Raw genomic sequence first — 19,771 nt, 5'->3', positions numbered from 1 at the left:
AAAAATCGTTGGGAAAAAGGATATTTACCTGAACATTTTTTTTTTTAATTTCAAATTATTAAGGGGATACAAATGGTTTTAGTATATGAATACCTTTCATAAAGCCTAAGTCAGGACTTTTCTCAACATCACTAGTCATCAGAGAAATGCAAATTAAAACCAAATGAAATATCATCTTACCTCTGTCAGAATGCCCATTATTAAAAAGTGAAAACACAATAAATATTGGCATGGATGCAGAAAGAAAGATTGCTTATACACTGTTGGTGGGACTGCAAATTAGTGCAACCTTTATGGAAAACAGTATGGAGATGTCTGAACAGATTTCAAAAGTGCCATATTCTGGAAAAAAATGAGACAGAGAACAATTATTAGTAAGAAAGAGAAGCGAGCACCAGGATTTAAGACAGGAAGGGATTGGCTAATGCTACTGTTTTATGCAAATACAGTCAGCTTATGATTAGGACATCCCTTAACTATAAAGCTGCTGACCCCCAATCCTTGAAATAAAAAGATGGACACCAGCTGTCAGTCTTCTGGCTGAACAAGAAGAAGCTTGGACAATGAGAACAATTTTTCTGGATTGGTTCCGTTCAGGAACACATACTTTGTCCCTGAAGTGAGGAAATACCTTGCCAGTGTAAGGGACTTACATTGTTACATTTCTATGGATGTCCCTTCTTAACATTCCGTGTTAAATATTTTCAGTCATAGCATTCTCACTCAGTGTGTGAGTTTCAACACACATGGTCCATAAAGTACAATGAGGGAGAGTTGACATTTGAAAAACCTGCAAGTTTTTGCCTTGGTCCCACAGTACACAATAGTTACACTGATACATATATTTCCCTTTTCAGGAAAAAAAGAAAATATATGAATATATTAATATGTTAATATTGTAAATGTGAAAAGACTGAATGGCAGATGTTATAACTATCACCAGAAATTGAGTTTTGCATTTATTCACAGAAAGTATATCAAGTTCCTGGTAGCAATGAGCCTTTTTTTTTTTTTTTACTATGTTTGATTAAGCAAAGACAAAATATTAGAACAAAAATAATTTTTAATTCAAAAATGAGCAGCCAATCAAACAAAAATTCAACAAATAAAATCCAAAAATGTTAGCTCCATCTAAAAAAGCTGTGAAACCTGAGTTAAGAACTCTATGATAGCTCCAAATCTGTGATGAAGTTACTAATTATCATGTACAAAACTCACGGGCTAGCTGGATTAAATTCTAGTTAGAAATGCAAATCCTCATCATGAAGAGACTATCCTAATGCATTTGTGATCTGTCCGGGCTCTGTGTGATTACCAGGAAACGAAACACAGCCCTATTTCTCTATTGCGATCACTGTCCATAATTCGTTTGTGTCTAGCATAGTTGTCAGAGATCTGCTTATAAAGTATTGTGACTCATTCCATCAGCCAATAAAATGAGTCCATTCATTCATTCATTCATTTCTGCATTCACTCATTTACTGAGGGCCTTCTGTGAGTCTGGTACCATCTAAAGTGCTGGGTAGTAATATATGAATGAGAAAGATTTTTCCCTACCTGTTATAGTGGGAATATAGAGAACTCAAGAGATAGTAATAATAAGTGCTACAAAGGGTTAGTGTGTTATGTCGGAACTATATAAAGTGCCTTAATGTTATGGACCAGGTGGGTAGTGACACATAGCACGGAAAAGCTCTAAAATCTAAACTGAAGCACCAGGGGAGAATTTCTAGTATAGGAGACATTACTTTTGTAGTAATGACTCTACAAAAGGACATTATCTAACACGTGTCCTCTCAAATATGGTGGTCAAAATGTAACATAGTTTGAATTTAATATTTCAGATATGGGAGTCTATGAGGTAGAGTAAAATATATTAAATATAAAAATGTTAAAGATTGGAGCATCAGGGTTTGAACATATGTCATGTGTGTGCAAGCTGTAGTTATCCAGTGTAATGATGGGGCTTGAATTGGAATGCAAGACAACAAACCAAGAGACAAAAAATTGAATTGATATGTTCAGTTGATTAATTGAATTAGTCAGAAAGTGAAGGCTAGAGAGTGGTATTTCTAGAATCATAACAGTAGCCATTAGCCATGCATGAGTATTTACTTAATTAATATAATAAATATCCAAAGTACTGTTGGATACAATTGATAAGGAATACCAACCTACCTCTACCTCTAGAGGCTGAAGTATATGAAGTATGAAAACATGAGCAGCACAAACTTGAGTTAACTTCAGGGTACAAATGTCTTCATTAGAGAAAAAATTACATATTACTGCCAGAAAGAGAAGGGGAATTTCAAGAAGTGAAGGGGGAAAAGTAGGTTCCTTCATGAACAGTGAAAAATCTTGGGAAGGAGGAAAAGAGTGCAAGCTAGGGACACAACAGGAAGACAAGAAGAGCTTGGGCAAAGAGGTGAGGAACAAAAGAGTCCACCATAGGAGCTGAAGACTGGCAGGTGCATCAGGAATGACAGGAAGGTGTCCAGATGAATTTGTCTCAGGGTAATTCTGGTGAAAAGAGAAGTCAGGCCTAGGCTGACTGGATTCTCAAGCAAGGCATGTTCCATGTGAGCAGAGCAACAAAATGGTCCTCTCTGAATTTTGTAAATGACAGCAGCCTTTCCTGGGGGCCAAGGTACTCATTGGAAAGTGTCAATCTCTCTCTCTCTCTCTCAAGATTGCTCTCAGTGGGTTAGTCAAAAGCCACAAAGGCTTCCAAGCCTCCAGCCAAATGCTTCACTTTTCTAATAAATAGCATTTATTTTACAAGTAATAAAACACACAGATATTTCTTTTTTTTTTTTTTTATTTTTATTTTTATTTTTTGTTTGTTTTTCAGCTCATCAAGGGGGTACAAAAGATCAGGCTATATACATTGCCCATGCCTCCCCATCCCCCCGAGTCTGAGCTTTAGTTGTGTCCATTTCCTAGACAGTGCACATCACTCTCATCATGTAGGTGTGCACTCCTCCCCTCCCCCCACCCCATCCCCCCCAGAGAGAACTTCAAACGTGTCCATTCCCCAGGCAGTGCGCATCGCACTCATCAAGTAGGTATACACCCATCCCTTCCACCCAGCCCCGACCTCTGTCCAATACCCACACAGATATTTCTTGATCATGGATGTTTAATGCTTTAGAGAATTGAATTAAGGCATTGTAAATTCCACTTAATGCTTGAAGATTATCTGAATTTACTCATGTCATTAGCCTGGAAAATCTTGCAAGATATTTTCCCTCAAGATCATTAGAGGCCTTTGCTTGCATGTTTTTGTTTTTGTTTTTGTTTTTGTTTTTTCAGAATTTGGTGATTTATCAAACACTTTGAATCCATTTTTGTGAAGGGCGATACAAGATATTTTATAGGATAATTTTATTTAATTTTCACACCCACACCCTCAGGTGTATATTATTATGCCCATTGGAGAGAGGAGGAAAGAGAGGACCAGGGATAAATTAATTATTACCTTATTCATAGCAAGACTCATACTGATGATTTGAAAGTGTACTTCCAATCCTCCTCTTCTCGTCCATTTATTCATCCATTCAACAGACGTTTCTTTAGTGGGCAGCATATGCCAAGCACTGCTCTAAGTACTGCAGATACATCAGTGAACAAAACAAAGCAACAAAGCCACAATCTCTGTGAGGGAAGAGAATCAATACAAAAATTTTAGAAATTGATGTCTGTGAGGTTAAGTGATATAAAGAATATAAAACAAATTATGGGAGACATAAATTATTAGAAGCGGTAATATTTTATATAAGTGGAAGAAATCTCCTCTCACATCAGTTTACACTGGAGCAAAGAACTCAATGAAGAAGAGAAAGAGTAAACTATGGGGGCATCTGAAGTAAGAGGATGTCTGGCAGAGAAAAACAGTATGTAGGCCAGAGGGGGTGAAAATCAGAAAATAAGGGAGTGGGTAAACTCACAACCAATGGAAGTGGTGAGTGTTGTAGAGGGGGGGGAAAGGGCACATCTGAAATCATGGCTTGGATGTGGCAAAGTCATAACATGTAACCAAAATGTTTGTGCCCACATAATTTCCTGAAATAAAAAAAAAAAAGAAAATAAGGGAGAAAAGAGAAGATCAAAGAGAGGTACAGAGGTCAGAATGTGGGGCTTCGAAGGACAATAAGGAAGTTGGATTTTATTCTGAGTGATATAGGAGCTATCGGCAGGGTTTGAGTAGAGGGTGAAGTGATACAACTTATTTCAATAGTTTTACCCTGGTTGTCCTGTTGAGAATTGAATGAAGAGGGCTGGTGTGGAGGCAGGGAGACCAGCTGTGGGTCAATTGTAGCAATCCTCAGGGAGAGCTGATGATGGCTTGGACCATGTTCGAATATGAGAAGAAAACAACTTCTGCAAACACTACGAATGCAAAACAAAGATGATTTGCTGATGCATTGAATTAGGACTAAGAAAGAAATAGACGAGGCAAAGAGAATCCCAAGTATTTTGTTGGTTTCTAAACCAATAGTACAGTGGTGGTGTGATTTATAAAGACAGGGAAGACAGTGAGGGGAAATCAGAAGTACTGTCAAAAGAATGATGACTATGACATTGTAAGTAACAGAAACATTTTAATTAGCAAAAGATTGAACAAGAATTAAGTTGAGTTTTCCTTACCTAAATGACCAGTGTTATGCTGTCTACAGTTGGAATAAAAGCTTTACTCTATGAAATTCTCAATAACCTAGGCTCCTTTCAATACCAGTAGCTGAGAGGGAGGGGGTGTTCGTCTTCAAATTTGCAAGCTTATATCCTTATGCCAATCACCAGAAAAGATTAAAAGAGAAAGAAAGAATTAGGGTATAGAGTACATGAAGCACTTCCTTCTGGCAAAAAATAAAAAACAGTAATAGTTAAATTAAATTATAAAGCTCCCTGAATCTGCCATATGATACTCTGTTTAAATCCTATTGGTAATAACATAATCGCATTGGCACACACAGCTGCAAGAGTTTCAAGAAAAATGCACTTTTTTTTCTGAGTGAGCATATGCCTAGCCATGAACTCAGTTATTATAGAAGAAAGGGAGAGCTTATGTTGGCAGAAAAGCTGTAGCCATTGCCACCATCATCAACCATTGTAGAGAACAAAATTAAAATTGGGAGAGAGAGAGAAAACAAAATACACACACACACACACACACACACACACACACATATAGCAGAAAGCAAATAAAAGTGAGGAGGCCAATTCCCTAAGGGCATGAAGATAAATCAAGATATGATCTTAGATGAACACAAAACACATTTCCCTTATTTAAAATATTCTTAAAGTCTTATAAATTCTATCATTTCAGTCATTTTGATGCTCCTTTAAACTATATGCAATTTATTTGCATGTAAGAAGGAAGAGCCAGAATGAGTCCACTTACCACTCTGGTAAGTAGGATCTTAGAGAGAAGCACAGAAAGAGGCAACTAATTCAATATTTTCACATGTTTGTGACAGAAACCTCACAGGTATTACACATAATGACCCGTTAAACACATAGAGACATTAAATAGAACAAGAAGCTTCATGAAACTATTTGCTCTAATCAGGAGTGAGGCGTGCTTATATTTTTGTTTTTCTTCCCTTGCCTTCCCCTTTCCTTTCTTTTTCTTCTTCTCTTTTTCTTTCCTTCCCTTCCCTTTTTATTACTTTTTTAATATATTTATTCCATTAAAATGCTGAACATATCAATCAATAGAACAGAACAGAGTTCAGAGATAGAGCCAATATATGACCAATTAATTTTCTATAAAGTTATAAAGGCAATTCAATGGCAAAATGAGTCTTACTAAAAAATGGTGCAGGAAAAAGTGGATATACATATGCTGAATAAATGAATCTTCACCTATATTTTATACTTTATGCAAAAATTAATTCAAAATGAATTACAAACCTAAGCAAAACTATATAACTTTTAGAAGAAACAAGAGGAAGTAATTCATCAACTTTGAGTTCAGCAAAGATTTCTTAGCTATAACCCAAAGGCAAGTTACATAAAAGAAAAACTGATACACTGAACTTCAGTAAAATTAAGAACTTCTGTCCTTCAAAAGACACTGTTACGAAAGAAAAAAACAGGCTACAGACTTGGAAAAAAGTTCACCAATTACATATCTGTTTTGTGAGGATTTGTGTCTAGTATAAACAAAGAACTCCAAAACTTCAATGAGAAAACAAAATCTAATTTAAAAATGGATAAAATATATAAAAAAAATCTTCACCAAAGAAGATACATGGATGACAGCTAAGGAAAAGAAAATATATCTATCATTATTCATTAGAGAAATGTAAATTAAAACCGGAATAATCCACTCCTATATATCTATTACAATGGCTAAAATGAAAAGAAAAACACATAACCTGACAATTCCAATTACTGGTGAGAATGAAGAACAACCAGGCCTCTCATGTATTACTGGTTTGAATGCAAATGCAATGGCTGTAGTGCAAACAACTGGACCCACGTGTTCCCCAGGCAGTGAATGGATAAACAAGCATCAGTATATCCATGTAAGGGAATACTGCTCAGCAACAAATGGAACAAACCACTGATACTTGAGACAACATGGATGATTCCCAAATGCATCATGCTAAGTGAAAGAAGCCAGAGACTAAAGATTACTGAGAGTATGGTTGTGTAATATAATTTATGTCGCGTTCTTGCAAAGGTAGAACTACAGGGACAGAAAACAGTTCAGTGGTTGCCAGACTGGAGATGGGGAAAGGGTTGACTACAAAGAGACATGTAGGAATTTGGGGGGTGGGTAATGGAACTTTTCTGTCTCTTGATTGTGGTGGTGGTCGCACATCTGTTTACATTTGTCAAACTCAGGGAACTGTACACTGCAAAGGATATTTTATTTTTGTATTAGAAATTATACCTTTAAAATGCTAATAGGAGACATCCATAGAAATAGAATATCTGAGATCCTATACCTGGTTAGAGGCAAGGGTAGAATAATTATTCAAATATTTTGATTTCCAGGTGGTGGAAACCTCAGCAAACAAATTTAACTTTAGTATAAAATTATTGAAAACAAGTTGAATACAGTTTGTGATCTGTGATAACTGATCTGTACACAATATTCTTATGAATATATTTTTATAAATACTATGAAAACAATAAATTATTTTTATAGTACATGGAAATCTCTAGCACTGTATCCAGTTCAAAGCACTGTGGATTCTAATTCCAGATCAGACACCAGTTTTTTGGCCCTGATAACTTCTTTAATCTTTGTAATTCTGAGTCCTCATCTGTAAAGTGGGCATAATAATACCTACTTCATCATGGCTACAAGGACTGAACACAATAATTTACCTAGGTTACAAAGCACAGGGCCTATCACTGTTTTAGCAGCATGGCATTAATTTATTACACATTGTATGCTCATACCAAAATATCACATATACCCCATAATATGTACAACTATTATATATTTTAAATTTAAAAAAATAAAATAAAATGTCTCTTAGACCAATTTAAGCCCTTCAAATGAGTGAGAAAAAAACATCTGATGAAATATATATTTAAATTATTTATGCAAATATATGCATATATTTAAATGTGAATTTAATATGAACACATACATATATAGACAGATAATAAATGTGTTTAAATATCTATCGGCAGACAAAAATGTATAGAAAAAATACAACACATTAAGATGATTATCTCTATGATACTGTCTCTGGATTTTTTCTTCTTTTATTTGTATTTGTACATTTTCTGCCATAAGCATGAATGACTACTTGTGTAAAAAATTTATATTCATTTAAAAAGTTCTGGTCAAGATCCATTAATTTTATTTCATGTTATACTAATGTATTGTGACCCACATATTTCAAAACACTCCTGTGTTTTAACCTTCCATCTGTTACTTAATCCCTTTTCCATACTCCAGCTAAGCATTTGCAAGAGCAAACACCTCAAAGGACAGGAGCTTGGCCACCTCCTTGCCATTCCACTTCAATCATGCTTAATTATTATATTAAATTGTTCTTCCTTACTATGAACCAACTCTCCCTTTACCTTTATCTGTTGGTGCTGACTCTGTTTTCTGATATTCCAGATAGCAAAACTCATCTTTCTTCCATAGGTCAACCCTTCACTTTTTGAACAAAGCTACTATATTACCCCAATTTTTTACAAGCTAAACATCCCCAGCTCCAGTCTACTTGCCCTAACGTACTTACACTTGTAAGATGCGTTGGAGAAAATGCCCTGCATTCTTATGGACTAGAAGATGAAATCTTCCAGATGGTAATTTTGACCCAAGCCAAAGTGGCAAAGGTTAGAGCTGTGTGTGCTGGGATGCAGGGGGGCAACAATGTGCCATGTCGATATAAAATGTAGAAATTTTGGCCAAAGAAGCATTCTTTGAAACTCACTGTCAAGATTTCTAGTTTCCTAGAAAATATAAAATTTTATTTCCTATGTATTAGGAATCAGAAATATTGCTTATTTCTAGGATTTTAATTTTAGATCATATCACTTTGCACTACTTAAAAATAGATTACTAGTCCATATTGATTCCTTCAACACCATTGACTCTTACTAGCTTTTTTAAAAACTGGAATTTCACATTCAGTTATGTTCTCTTAATCAGTATTTCCCTTGTTCAGCTTGACCTCATTTGACATGTGTAATATATAGTAGATGTGAATAAGAGTCTCCAAGATAATTAATTTTTATTTATAATAAATTTTATGCTGCAGTTTTGTTTGGTTTTCTGTGATCGATCCCAAATCCTGTGCCACATACATGTCCTTGAGTATCAACTAGTAGGAGGGCAATATAAAAATGACCTGGGAATGCTGAAGCCAGTGTACTTAATAGCTTTCCTTGCGAAGATTATTCATGTAAACTTAGTATAAAAATGTGTTTTTTTCCCATATTCTGCTTGAGGTAGTGTCAAGAGTTAGGTTAGAGAATTTAAATGGCAACATCACTTATATATTTTATGATGGAAACAGAAAAAAATAAGAAATTCCAAATTCATCATTCAGTGACAAGTATGTTTAACATTCTGATCTATAATTGCCTTAGGGGTCTTCTTCATAAATTCTTTGCCTAGGCCAATGTCTGTAAGAGTCTTTCCTAAGTTTTCTTCTAGAATTCTAATAGTTTCTGACCTAAGGTTTAAGTCTGTTATCCACTGTGATTTGATTTTTGTGAGAGGTGAAAGCTGTGTGTCCTGTTTTAGTCTTCTACATGTGGCTATCCAGTTTTCCCAGCACCATTTATTAAATAAGGAATCTTTTCCCCAGAGTATGTTTTTGTCTGCTTTGTCAAAGATTAGATGGCTATATGAGGATGGTTTTATATTTGGATTTTCTGTTTTGTTCCACTGGTCTGTGTCCCTGCACTTGTGCCAATACCAAGCAGTTTTTATAATCACAGCCTTGTAATATAGTTTGAAGTCTGGCAAGTTAATACCTCCCATTTTGTTTTTGTTGTTTAAAATTGCTTTTGCTAAACGGGGTCTTCTCTGGTTCCATACAAAGTGTAAAATTATTTTTTCTATATCTGTGAAAAATGATGTTGGTAATTTAATAGGGATTGCATTGAATCTGTAGATAACTTCGGGCAGCATAGACATTTTAACAATGTTGATTCTTCCGATCCACGAGCATGATATGGTTTTCCACCTATTTACATGCTCTGCGATTTCTTTCCTCAGTGTTTCATAGTTTGCCCTATAAAGGTCCTTTACCTCCTTAGTTAAATATATTCCTAGGTATTTTATTTTCTTTGTTGCTATTTTGAAGGGTATTGAGTCCCTAATTTGGTTCTCTGTTTGACTGTTATTGGCATATATTAATACCTCTGATTTGTGTGTATTGATTTTCTATCCTGAGACTTTACTGAATTCATTGATCAATTCCAGGAGTCTCTTGGTTGAATCCTTGGGGTTTTCTAGATATAACATCATATCATCAGCAAAGAGTGAGAGTTTGGGACCTGATCAAATTAAAAAGCTTCTGCACAGCCAAAGAAACAGTCTGAGAGTAAACAGACAACCTACAGAATGGGAAAAAATTTTCACATACTACACATCAGATAAAGGACTGATAACTAGAATCTATTTAGAACTCAGGAAAATCAGTAAGAAAAAATTGAACAACCCTATCAAAAAGTGGGCAAAGGACATGAATAGAAATTTTTCAAAAGAAGATATAAAAATGGCTAACAAACATATGAAAAAATGTTCAACATCTCTAATCATCAGGGAAATGCAAATCAAAACCACAATGAGATATCACTTAACTCCAGTGAGAATGGCCTTTATCAAAAACTCCCGAAACAATACATGTTGGCGTGGATGCAGAGAGACAGGAACACTCATACACTGCTGGTGGGACTGTAAACTAGTGCAACCCCTATGGAAAGCAGTGTGGAGATACCTTAAACCGATTCAAGTAGACCTACCATTCGATCCAGCAATCCCATTATTGGGCATCTACCCAGAAGAACAAAAGTCATTCTATAAAAAAGACACCTGCATCCGAATGTTTATAGCAGCACAATTCACAATTGCAAAGATGTGGAAACAACCCAAATGCCCATCAATTCATGAATGGATTAGCAAAATGTGGTATATATATCCCATGGAATATTACTCAGCTATTAGAAATAATGGTGATATGGCATCTCTTTGGTTCTCCTGGAGAGAATTGGAACCCATTCTATTAAGTGAAGTATCCCAAGAATGGAAAAATAAGCACCACATGTACTCACCAGCAAACTGGTTTCCCTGAGTGCACATTTGGGAATAACACCAATTGGGTATCGGACAGAGCTCGGGGCTGGGTGGAAGGGATGGGTGTATACCTGCTTGATGAGTGCGATGCGCACTGCCTGGGGAATGGACACGCTTGAAGTTCTGACTGGGGGGGATGGGGGTGAGGGGAGGGGATGGGTGCATACCTACATGATGAGTGCGATGTGCACTGTCTAGAGAATGGACACGCTTGAAGCTCAGACTCGGGGGATGGGGGGGCATGGGCAATATATCTAACCTGAACTTTTGTACCCATAATGAGCTGAAATTAAAAAAAAACAAAAAATTCTGATCTATAAATTTTCAAGGTTTTTTTAGTTGATACATTTGATTGGGATCAGAGAAAATACTGAATATTTTGTTGAATACTTCAGGAACATTTGTGAAAGTCTTTTATAGTTTAACAGAATAATATTTTATTGTATAGTATTACATTTTTTCAAAGCCTGATTAATTTTGTAAATCCCTGATTGTTGATAGTGAGGTTGTTTTCCAATTTTTCAATTTTATGTCATTGTCATATATTGTATTTTTTTTTTTTCTTAGAGACAGGGTCTCACTCTTGCTCAGGTTGAGCTCAAGCAATCCTCCTGCCTCGGCCTCCCAGAGTGCTAGGATTACAGATGTGAGCCACTGCTCCTGGCCTATGCGATACATTGTAAATTTGAGCATGCATTTAAGAAAAAACTAAATGTAAAGTTCCCAGTTGTTCCTTCTAAAAACAAGGGGAGATCAAAAGTAATTTGGGGTTTCATTGTTGAAAATGGAGTTCCATGCCAGAATAGGGTAGGACTGGTCTTCAAGCTGTGATGAATGCATCAGACAGAATCTTCTGAAAAGCTAATTTAAGAAGAAACAAAATGGAAAGCAAGTCAGATCATCCTATGAATCAGCAACCAGAAGAGGTTGAGAAAAGGAAGATTTCAGATATAAAACACAAAAGATGGTGTGATCAGAAAGAATGGCAGAGTTAAAGTTGGGGAAAGGGATTAAAGTCCTTCTAAACCTCTTTTACAAGAGATTAACTGTGAAGAGTTTGTATGGGCACAAAGAGGGGTATTTACAGTAACCAGCATGGTAGATGTTAGAATATTACTAGCAGAGCAATGAACAACCTGAAAATAAAATTTAGACAAAAATCATTTACAGTGGCACAAAAAATAAAATATGAAGGAATTTAGTAAAAGAAGTACAAGACTTGTACATTGAAAACTACAAAAAAATTGAAATTAAAGAAGGTTTAAGGAAAATATCTTGTGTTTATAGATTGGAAGATTTCATATTTTTAGATAGTAATAATATCAAAATGATACACGGATTCAGTGCAATACCTATAAACATTCCAACTGGGTTTTTTTGTTTATTTGTTTGTTTTACAGAAATTGCCAGACTGATTCTAAAATTGATGTGGAATTTCAAAGGACCTATCATAGTCAAAACAATCTTGAAAAATAACAAAGTTGGAGGATTTACATTTCATCATTTCAAAACTTTCTGTAAAACTACAAAGCTTTCAGTAATCAAGACAAAGTGGTATTGATGTAGATAGACATATAGATCAATGGAATAGAATTGAGAGTATAGAGATAAATTCATGTATTTATGGTAAATTGATTTTTAAATTGAATTTCATTTTAACAGCTTTATTAAGATAAGATTCAGATACCATGCAATTCAAACTTTTAAAGTACACAGTTCAATAGTTGTGAATACATTTACAGATATGTGCAACCATCACCACAGTAAATTTTAGAACATTTTCATCACCTCAGAAAGTAACCCCAAACCCTTTAGCAATCAGTCCCTTATCCCTCATGGCAAGCAGCCCTAAGCAGTCACTAACCTATCTTTCTCTCTGTATATATTTTTAATTCTGGACTTTCATATGAATGGGATTATATAATATGTGGACTTTTGTGACTGGCTTTTTTCACTTAGCATAACAGTTCAAGATTTGTTAAAGTTGTAGAATTTATCAGGCCTTCATTCCCTTGTATAATGGAATACTAGTAAATTGTATGGAAATATATTAGCCATTTGTTCACTGACAGACATTGGGGTTGTGTCTACCTTATGATTTTTTAAAATTTATTTTTAATTATTGTGAGTACATAATAGTTGTATGTATTTAAAGGGAACATGTGATGTTTTGATAGAGGCATACAATGTGAATTAATCAAATCAGAGTAATTGGGGTATCCATCACCTCAGGCATTTATCATTTCTTTGTGTTAGGAACATATCAATTCCACTCACTTTATGATTATAATGAATAATTATGCCATAATAATTCATGTAATAGTGTTTGTGTAAATATGCTTTTATTTCTCTTAGGTACATAGGTATGAGTGGAATTGCTGAGTCAAATGGTAATTCTACATTTAACAATTTGATGAACAGCCAGACTGTTTTCCAAAGAATCTGGAACATTTTACATTCTCTCCAAAAGTGTATAAGGGTTCTGATTTCTTCACATCTTCATCAACTCTTGCTATTGTCTAACTTTTTGATTCTAGCCATACCAGGGGGTGTGCATTGGTATATCATTGTGGTTTCGATTCGTGTTTCCCTGGTGACAATATTTTAGGGTGCTTATTGAATATTTGTATATCTTTTTTGAAGAAATGTCTATTCATATCCTTTACTCATTTTTATTTGGGTTATTTGTCTTTTCATTATTGAGTTATAACCATTCTCTATACATACACACACACACACACACACATACACACACAAGTTTACTTCTATTCCTACCTTGTTGTGTATTTATCATGAGAAAGCATTGAAATATATTCAAGTCCCTTATCAGACATATGTCTTGTCAAATATTTTTTCCCATTCTGCTTGTTGTCTTTTCACTTTCTCTAAGGTGTTATTTGAAATATACAGTTTTTAATTGTGATGATGTACAAGTTATCTATTTTTTAAAAAAATTGTTTTGCTTAAGCTTTTGATTTCATATGTAAGAATCCCATGACAAATCCAAAGTTATGAATCTTTAATCCCATATTTCTCCTAAAAGTTCTATTGTTTTAGTTCTTATATTTAGTATCTGATCCATTGTGAGTTGATTTTTGTGAAATAAGGGTCTAACTTCATTCTTTTGTGTGTGGCTATCTAGTTGTCTCAGCACTATTTGTTGAAAAGACAATTTTTCCCATTGTATGGTATTGGAACTTTTATCAAAAATCATCTGGCTATAGATATGTGGGTTTATTTCTGGACTCTCAATTATATCCCATTGATCTATATGTTTATATGTATATCATTGGGCCAGTACCACAATGCCTACAGTGTCTTAATTACCATATCTTGTCGTAAGTTTTGAAATCAAGAAGTGTGAGTCCTATTACTTTGCTCACCTTTTTCAGAATTGTTTTGGCAATTCTGAGTCCCTTGGAATTCCGTATAAATTGTAGAATAAGCTTGGCAATTTTTACAAAAACGTAAGTTGGAGTTCTGACAGGAATTGCATTTAATCCATAGATGTCTGAGAACTATTTTTCAAGTCTTCTGATCCTTGAACATAGATCATTTTCCTATTTATTTAGATGTAATTTCAACAATGTTTTATGGTTTTCAGAATATAATATTTGTACTTCCTTTGTTAAAATTATTCTTATATATTGTTCTTTTTGATACTATTGTACAAATAGAATTGTTTTCTTAACATCATTTTCATATTGTTCATTACAAGTGTGTAACAGTAAAGTTGATTTTTGTATATTGATCTTGTGCCCTGCAACCTTGCTGAACTCATTTATTAATTCTAACAGTTTTTAATAGATTCTTCAGGATTTTCTATATTTAAAATCATGTCATCTGCAAATAGAGATAGTTTTTCTTCCTCATTTACAATCTAGATGTCTTTTATTTAATTTTCTTGCCTAATTTCCCTGGCTAGAACTTTCATCATTACATTGAATAAAAGTGGTAGGAGTATACATTCTTGTTTTTTTTCCCTGATCTTGGAGTAAAAACATCCAGTCTTTGCTTATTATGATGTTAACTGTAGGTTTTTTGGTAGATGTCCTTTATAAGGTTAAGGAAGTTCCCTTTTATTCCTACTTTGTTGAGTGGTTTTTTTTTTTATCATGAAAGGATGTAGGTTATTATCAAATTGAGGTGATCATATGATTTTTGTTTTTATTCTATTCATGTGATGTATTATATTAATTTATTTACAGATGTTGAATCGATCTAGAATCTAGAATTCCTGGGTATATCCTTCTTGGTTATGGTGTATAATTATATTTATATGTTGCTGTATTTGTTTTGTTAGCTTTTTTTAAAGGTTTTTATATTCATATTCATAAAAGATATTTGTCCTTAGTTTTCTTTTCTTGTGATGTCTTTGGCCTTGGTATCAAAGTAATACTCACCTCATTAAGTGAGTTGATAATGTTCCCTTTTTTAGTATCTTTTGGAAGAGATTGTGGGAATAATGTTATTATTTCTTCCTTAAATATTTGGTAGAATTCATCATTAAAGACATCTAGGCCTGGTTATTTATTTGTTGGTTGTTTTATGATTTCTAACTCAATCTCTTCACTTGTTATGGGTCTGTTCAGATTGTCTATTTCTTCTTGTGTCAGTTTAGTAATTTGTGTCTTTCTACAAATTTGTACATTTTATATAAATTACCTGATTTCTTGGCATATAATGTCCACAGTATTTATTTATAATCATTTTATTTCTGTAAGGATGGTAACAATGTACCATCTTTCATTTTCAATTCTAGCAATTTAGGTATTCTTTTTTTTTCTTGGTTAATCTAGTTAAAGGTTTGTCAATTTTGTTTATATTTTCAAATAGCCACCTTTTGTTTTCATTTATTTTTCTCTATTGTTTTCTATTTTATAGTTCATTAATATCTACTCTAATTTTCATTGTTTCCATCCTTCTGCTTGCCTGAGGTTTGGTTTGCTCTTCTTTTTTTGTTGTCTTAAGGTGGAAGGTTATGTTATTGATTTGAGGGTTTTTCTTAGCATAGGCATACAATCTATAATTCCCCCCCAAGCACTGCTTTAGCTGCATTTTGAAAATTTTGGTATGCTGTGTTTTCATTTTAAAATATTTTCTTATGTCCCTTTTGACTTCTTTAACCTGGTAGTTATTTAAGAGTGCGTTGTTTAGCGTCTACATAATTGTGAGCTTCTCAAATTCTCCCTGCTATTAACATCTAGTTTCAGAATATCATACATGTTTTATTGGTTTCTCTAGGAAGAAGTTTACTAGAGCTCCTAATACTGTTAAGCTGGAAGTCAACCCTAATCAATTAATTTTCAACAAAGTTTTCAGGCACTTCAAAGGGGAAATTATATTTGTTTTCAACAAATGATTCTGAGACAACTGGACAACCATATGAAAAAGAATGAATTTGTATTCCTACTTCAAATCACATACAAAAATTAACTAAAAATAGATCAAAGACATAAATGTAGGATCAACAATTACAAAATTCTTAAAAGAAAAATCAGTGTTAATCTTCATGATTTAGATTAAGCAATGATTTCTTAGATATAAAATCAAAAGCACAAGCAATAAAAGATAAATTAGACTTCATCATAATTATAAAGTCTTGTGTTTCAAGGGACACCATAAAAAAGTGAAAAAGCAATCCATGGAATGGGAGAAAAGTTTTACTAATTTATATATGTTAAGAGATTTGGATCTAGAAAACACAAAGAACAATTACAACTCAATAATAAAAAATAATCCAACTAAAATTGGACAAAGTATTTTAATAGACATTTCACAAAAGATATACAAATGGCCAATAAACACATAGGACATTACTCTTCATCAGGAAAATGTAAATCAAAACAAAACACTGTAGTGTATCCATTGGGATAGGTATAATAAAAAACTTGAGCAAAAACAAATTTTGGTGAGGTTGTGAAGAAACTGGAACCCTCATATGTTTCTGATAGAAATGTAAATTGCTTCAGCCTCTTTAGGAAATAGTTTAGCAATCACTTCCTCAAAATGTTGAACATAAAGCTTTCATATGACCCAGTTATTTCTCTCCTAGTTATAGACTCAAGATTTGAAAACATAGGTTCACACAAAAAATAATGTTTATAGCATAATGATTCATGATGATCAAAAAGTGAAAAGAACCCAAATGTCTACCAATAGATGAATGGACAAACAAAATGTGGTTTATCCATATGTAATAAAATATTATTCATCCATAGGATCAATATACTGATCATGTTAAAACATGGATAAACTTTGAACATGCTAAGTGAAAGAAATCAGTCACAAAATGCTACACATTTTGATTTCATTCTTGCAAAAATTCCAGAATAGACAAGTCCATAAACACGGAAAATAAATTAGTGTTTTCCCAAGTCTCAGTGGGACAAAATGTGGAGAGACTACTGAAGTGTATTTGATTTATTTGGGGGATAATAAAAGATGTCCTGGATATAGGTAGTAGTTTTACAACCCTATGAATATACTAAAATTGACAAATTATACACTTCAAAATGGACAATTTTATGATTCGTGAATTACATCTCAATCATATATGTATTTATCTAGTATTACTAAGGGACTGGTAAGCAAATGCCGTCTTATAGTTGAGGTTGCTTTAGAAGATCCTTGGAAAAACTTACAAACTAAAAACAGACATATAAAAAATTTGGTTAGGATCAAGGTCAAGGCTTCGTGATTACAAATCAAATATGTTCTGTTCTGTACCCAGATCCCCTTTCTCAGATCAGTGCACCATCTCCCAACTGCTCAGAAGTTTATCTTCTTACAGCTCACACCTGCTCCCCTTCTCTGGAGAATTGCATCCATGAGCGGTAGCTACCGATAGGTTATCACTAGCGACTGACTAACGTGAATAAAATAGGCCAGGGTTCTTGTCTCAAGGAAGGACGATGTTTCAGGATAATTTATGCTTTCAAAGGCCCTGTGGATCAGACCCAGTTTAGATCTGAAAGTTTGCATTTTTATCAAGTTCCTGATTGATGTTAATAATGCTGGTCTGAGAACCACACTTTGAGACCCACTAGACTATACCTGACCCAACAACCTCACTGTGCACTTCCCTTTTGCTATCATTAGGTGCTCACTTCCTCCAACCCTATAGGTTTTCCCAGCAGGAGACACCTTCAAGCAAAGGTATGAATCTAAATTCCTGTATCCAGCTCTGTTTTTAAGGAATGTGAACTAAGACTGCATTAAATTCACATGTCCAAATTATTTCAAAGAATCAAATAGAAGTTATTTCTAAGCCTTCTGCAAACGATCTAACTTCCTTTCATTTTTATGAAATAATCATAAATTAGACTTTGAGAGAAAGAGAAAATAAACAAAGGGCAGCTATATAATGTACATCAAAAGGAGAATTACCATTTAAAAAATGTTAACAAACTAGTTTTCAGAACCACAAGTTTCAGGAGAAGTTATAGGAAAACAGAGACTACCAAACAAAGATGAGCAAGCTGGTATGATTCTTTTGAAAAGAATGGAAGAACTAAACTCTCACAGTATTTAATTTGGTAGTTGCTCAAAATACCACTCCCTGCCCAGCACCACCACCCAATGTGCTATTTTCTCTGCCTAACCTCTCAGGGAGGATAACTTGCCTAACGTCACACAGCTAGATGATGCCAGAGCTCAAGTATTGCTTTTTTGACTTTAATGTCCCCTGTTTATAAATGCATCTGTGTATTTTTTTCATAGGTACACTACCTTAAAACAGGGGACCGATCATTCTTAATTGTTTTCCCTATACTATTCACCAAAGTGTCTCTCACATAACGTGAGCTCTTTAACAGGAGGGATTATTGAAACTTTATACCTCTATCATTTCAGGGTCAGAAATGACACTTTTTGTTGGATAGTAAGATAATGAGGATTGATAGATGGATCAATAGATGGATTTCAATGCGTTCCTCAACCTCCTATCTGGCTGTGAAAGTGCCTTTTTTTTTTTTTAAATCAAGGTACTGAGGCTATAGTTACCCACATGTGCCCGGGAGGCTGGTTCCTGGTCCTAATACTGCTGTTTGTCCCCTGCGTGATCCTGGGACACCTCTGCAGATCAGCTCTCTCACAGGTAAATGGGGCTGAAGATTAAGTGTGCTTTTCCATTACAGGATTGTTGTGAAAATCCGCAATGTTGTGTTTGTTAAAATACTTTGAAAATATTCCTTTAAAGTAGAGAAACATATAATAAAGTAAGAGAAATAAGCAGGGGAAGAAATATGAATTAAAAGAGAATAGCAAAGAAAGGACATTAAGACAGAAAATAAACTATCATGGTGATAGTTTGATAGAAAGAATGCTACCCACACTCCATCTTAGGGGAGTTCCTGGGGCTGCCTCACTCACCAGTGGAAGCGACATGGGGAGGTGATAACAAAATTGGGCTGGATCTGGTAGGCCTGGCTTTGAGACTTGTTTTAGTACTCACCACCTAGGACTCTGGGGAAAGCATATAAGCCCTGTAAGATAATGAAGCTTTACTTCCTGACTTACTTATTACCAGGACTGCTGGAGGCTGAACTGAGTTCATGTATGAGAAAGGATTTGACATACTGTAAAATGAAGTGCTGAAGTGAGTTGATATTACCTGTAATCTGTAATTGACATTATATTACAGTTTACAGTAACCACTGTTAAGGTCCCTGTTCTCTGTCATGCCCACAGATGGGTGTTCTGCTACCTCAAAAAAGAAAAAAAAAAGTTTTTCTATGATGAAACAAAGGCTTTTCATCCAGTTCTAACATTTCACTGCCCATTGTAATAAATTTTCTTGCCTTTCCTGCTTCCAAGCCAGGGCTTGTTGGAGCTTTCTTTCCCATCCTTCACAAGGTCTTGTCTGGCACAGAATTGCCACACCAGCTCATTAATCTTACCATCCCCTGTGAAGCAGGGTGGTAGTCTATTCTTCTATCTCTTTTCTGTGGATAAAGGGCAAGGCAAGGGAGAGAGTAAATGAAATTC

The sequence above is a fragment of the Eulemur rufifrons genome, chromosome 7 (assembly GCF_041146395.1).
Source record: "Eulemur rufifrons isolate Redbay chromosome 7, OSU_ERuf_1, whole genome shotgun sequence".
NCBI lineage: Eukaryota > Metazoa > Chordata > Mammalia > Primates > Lemuridae > Eulemur > Eulemur rufifrons.
This window is presented reverse-complemented; position numbering follows the sequence as displayed.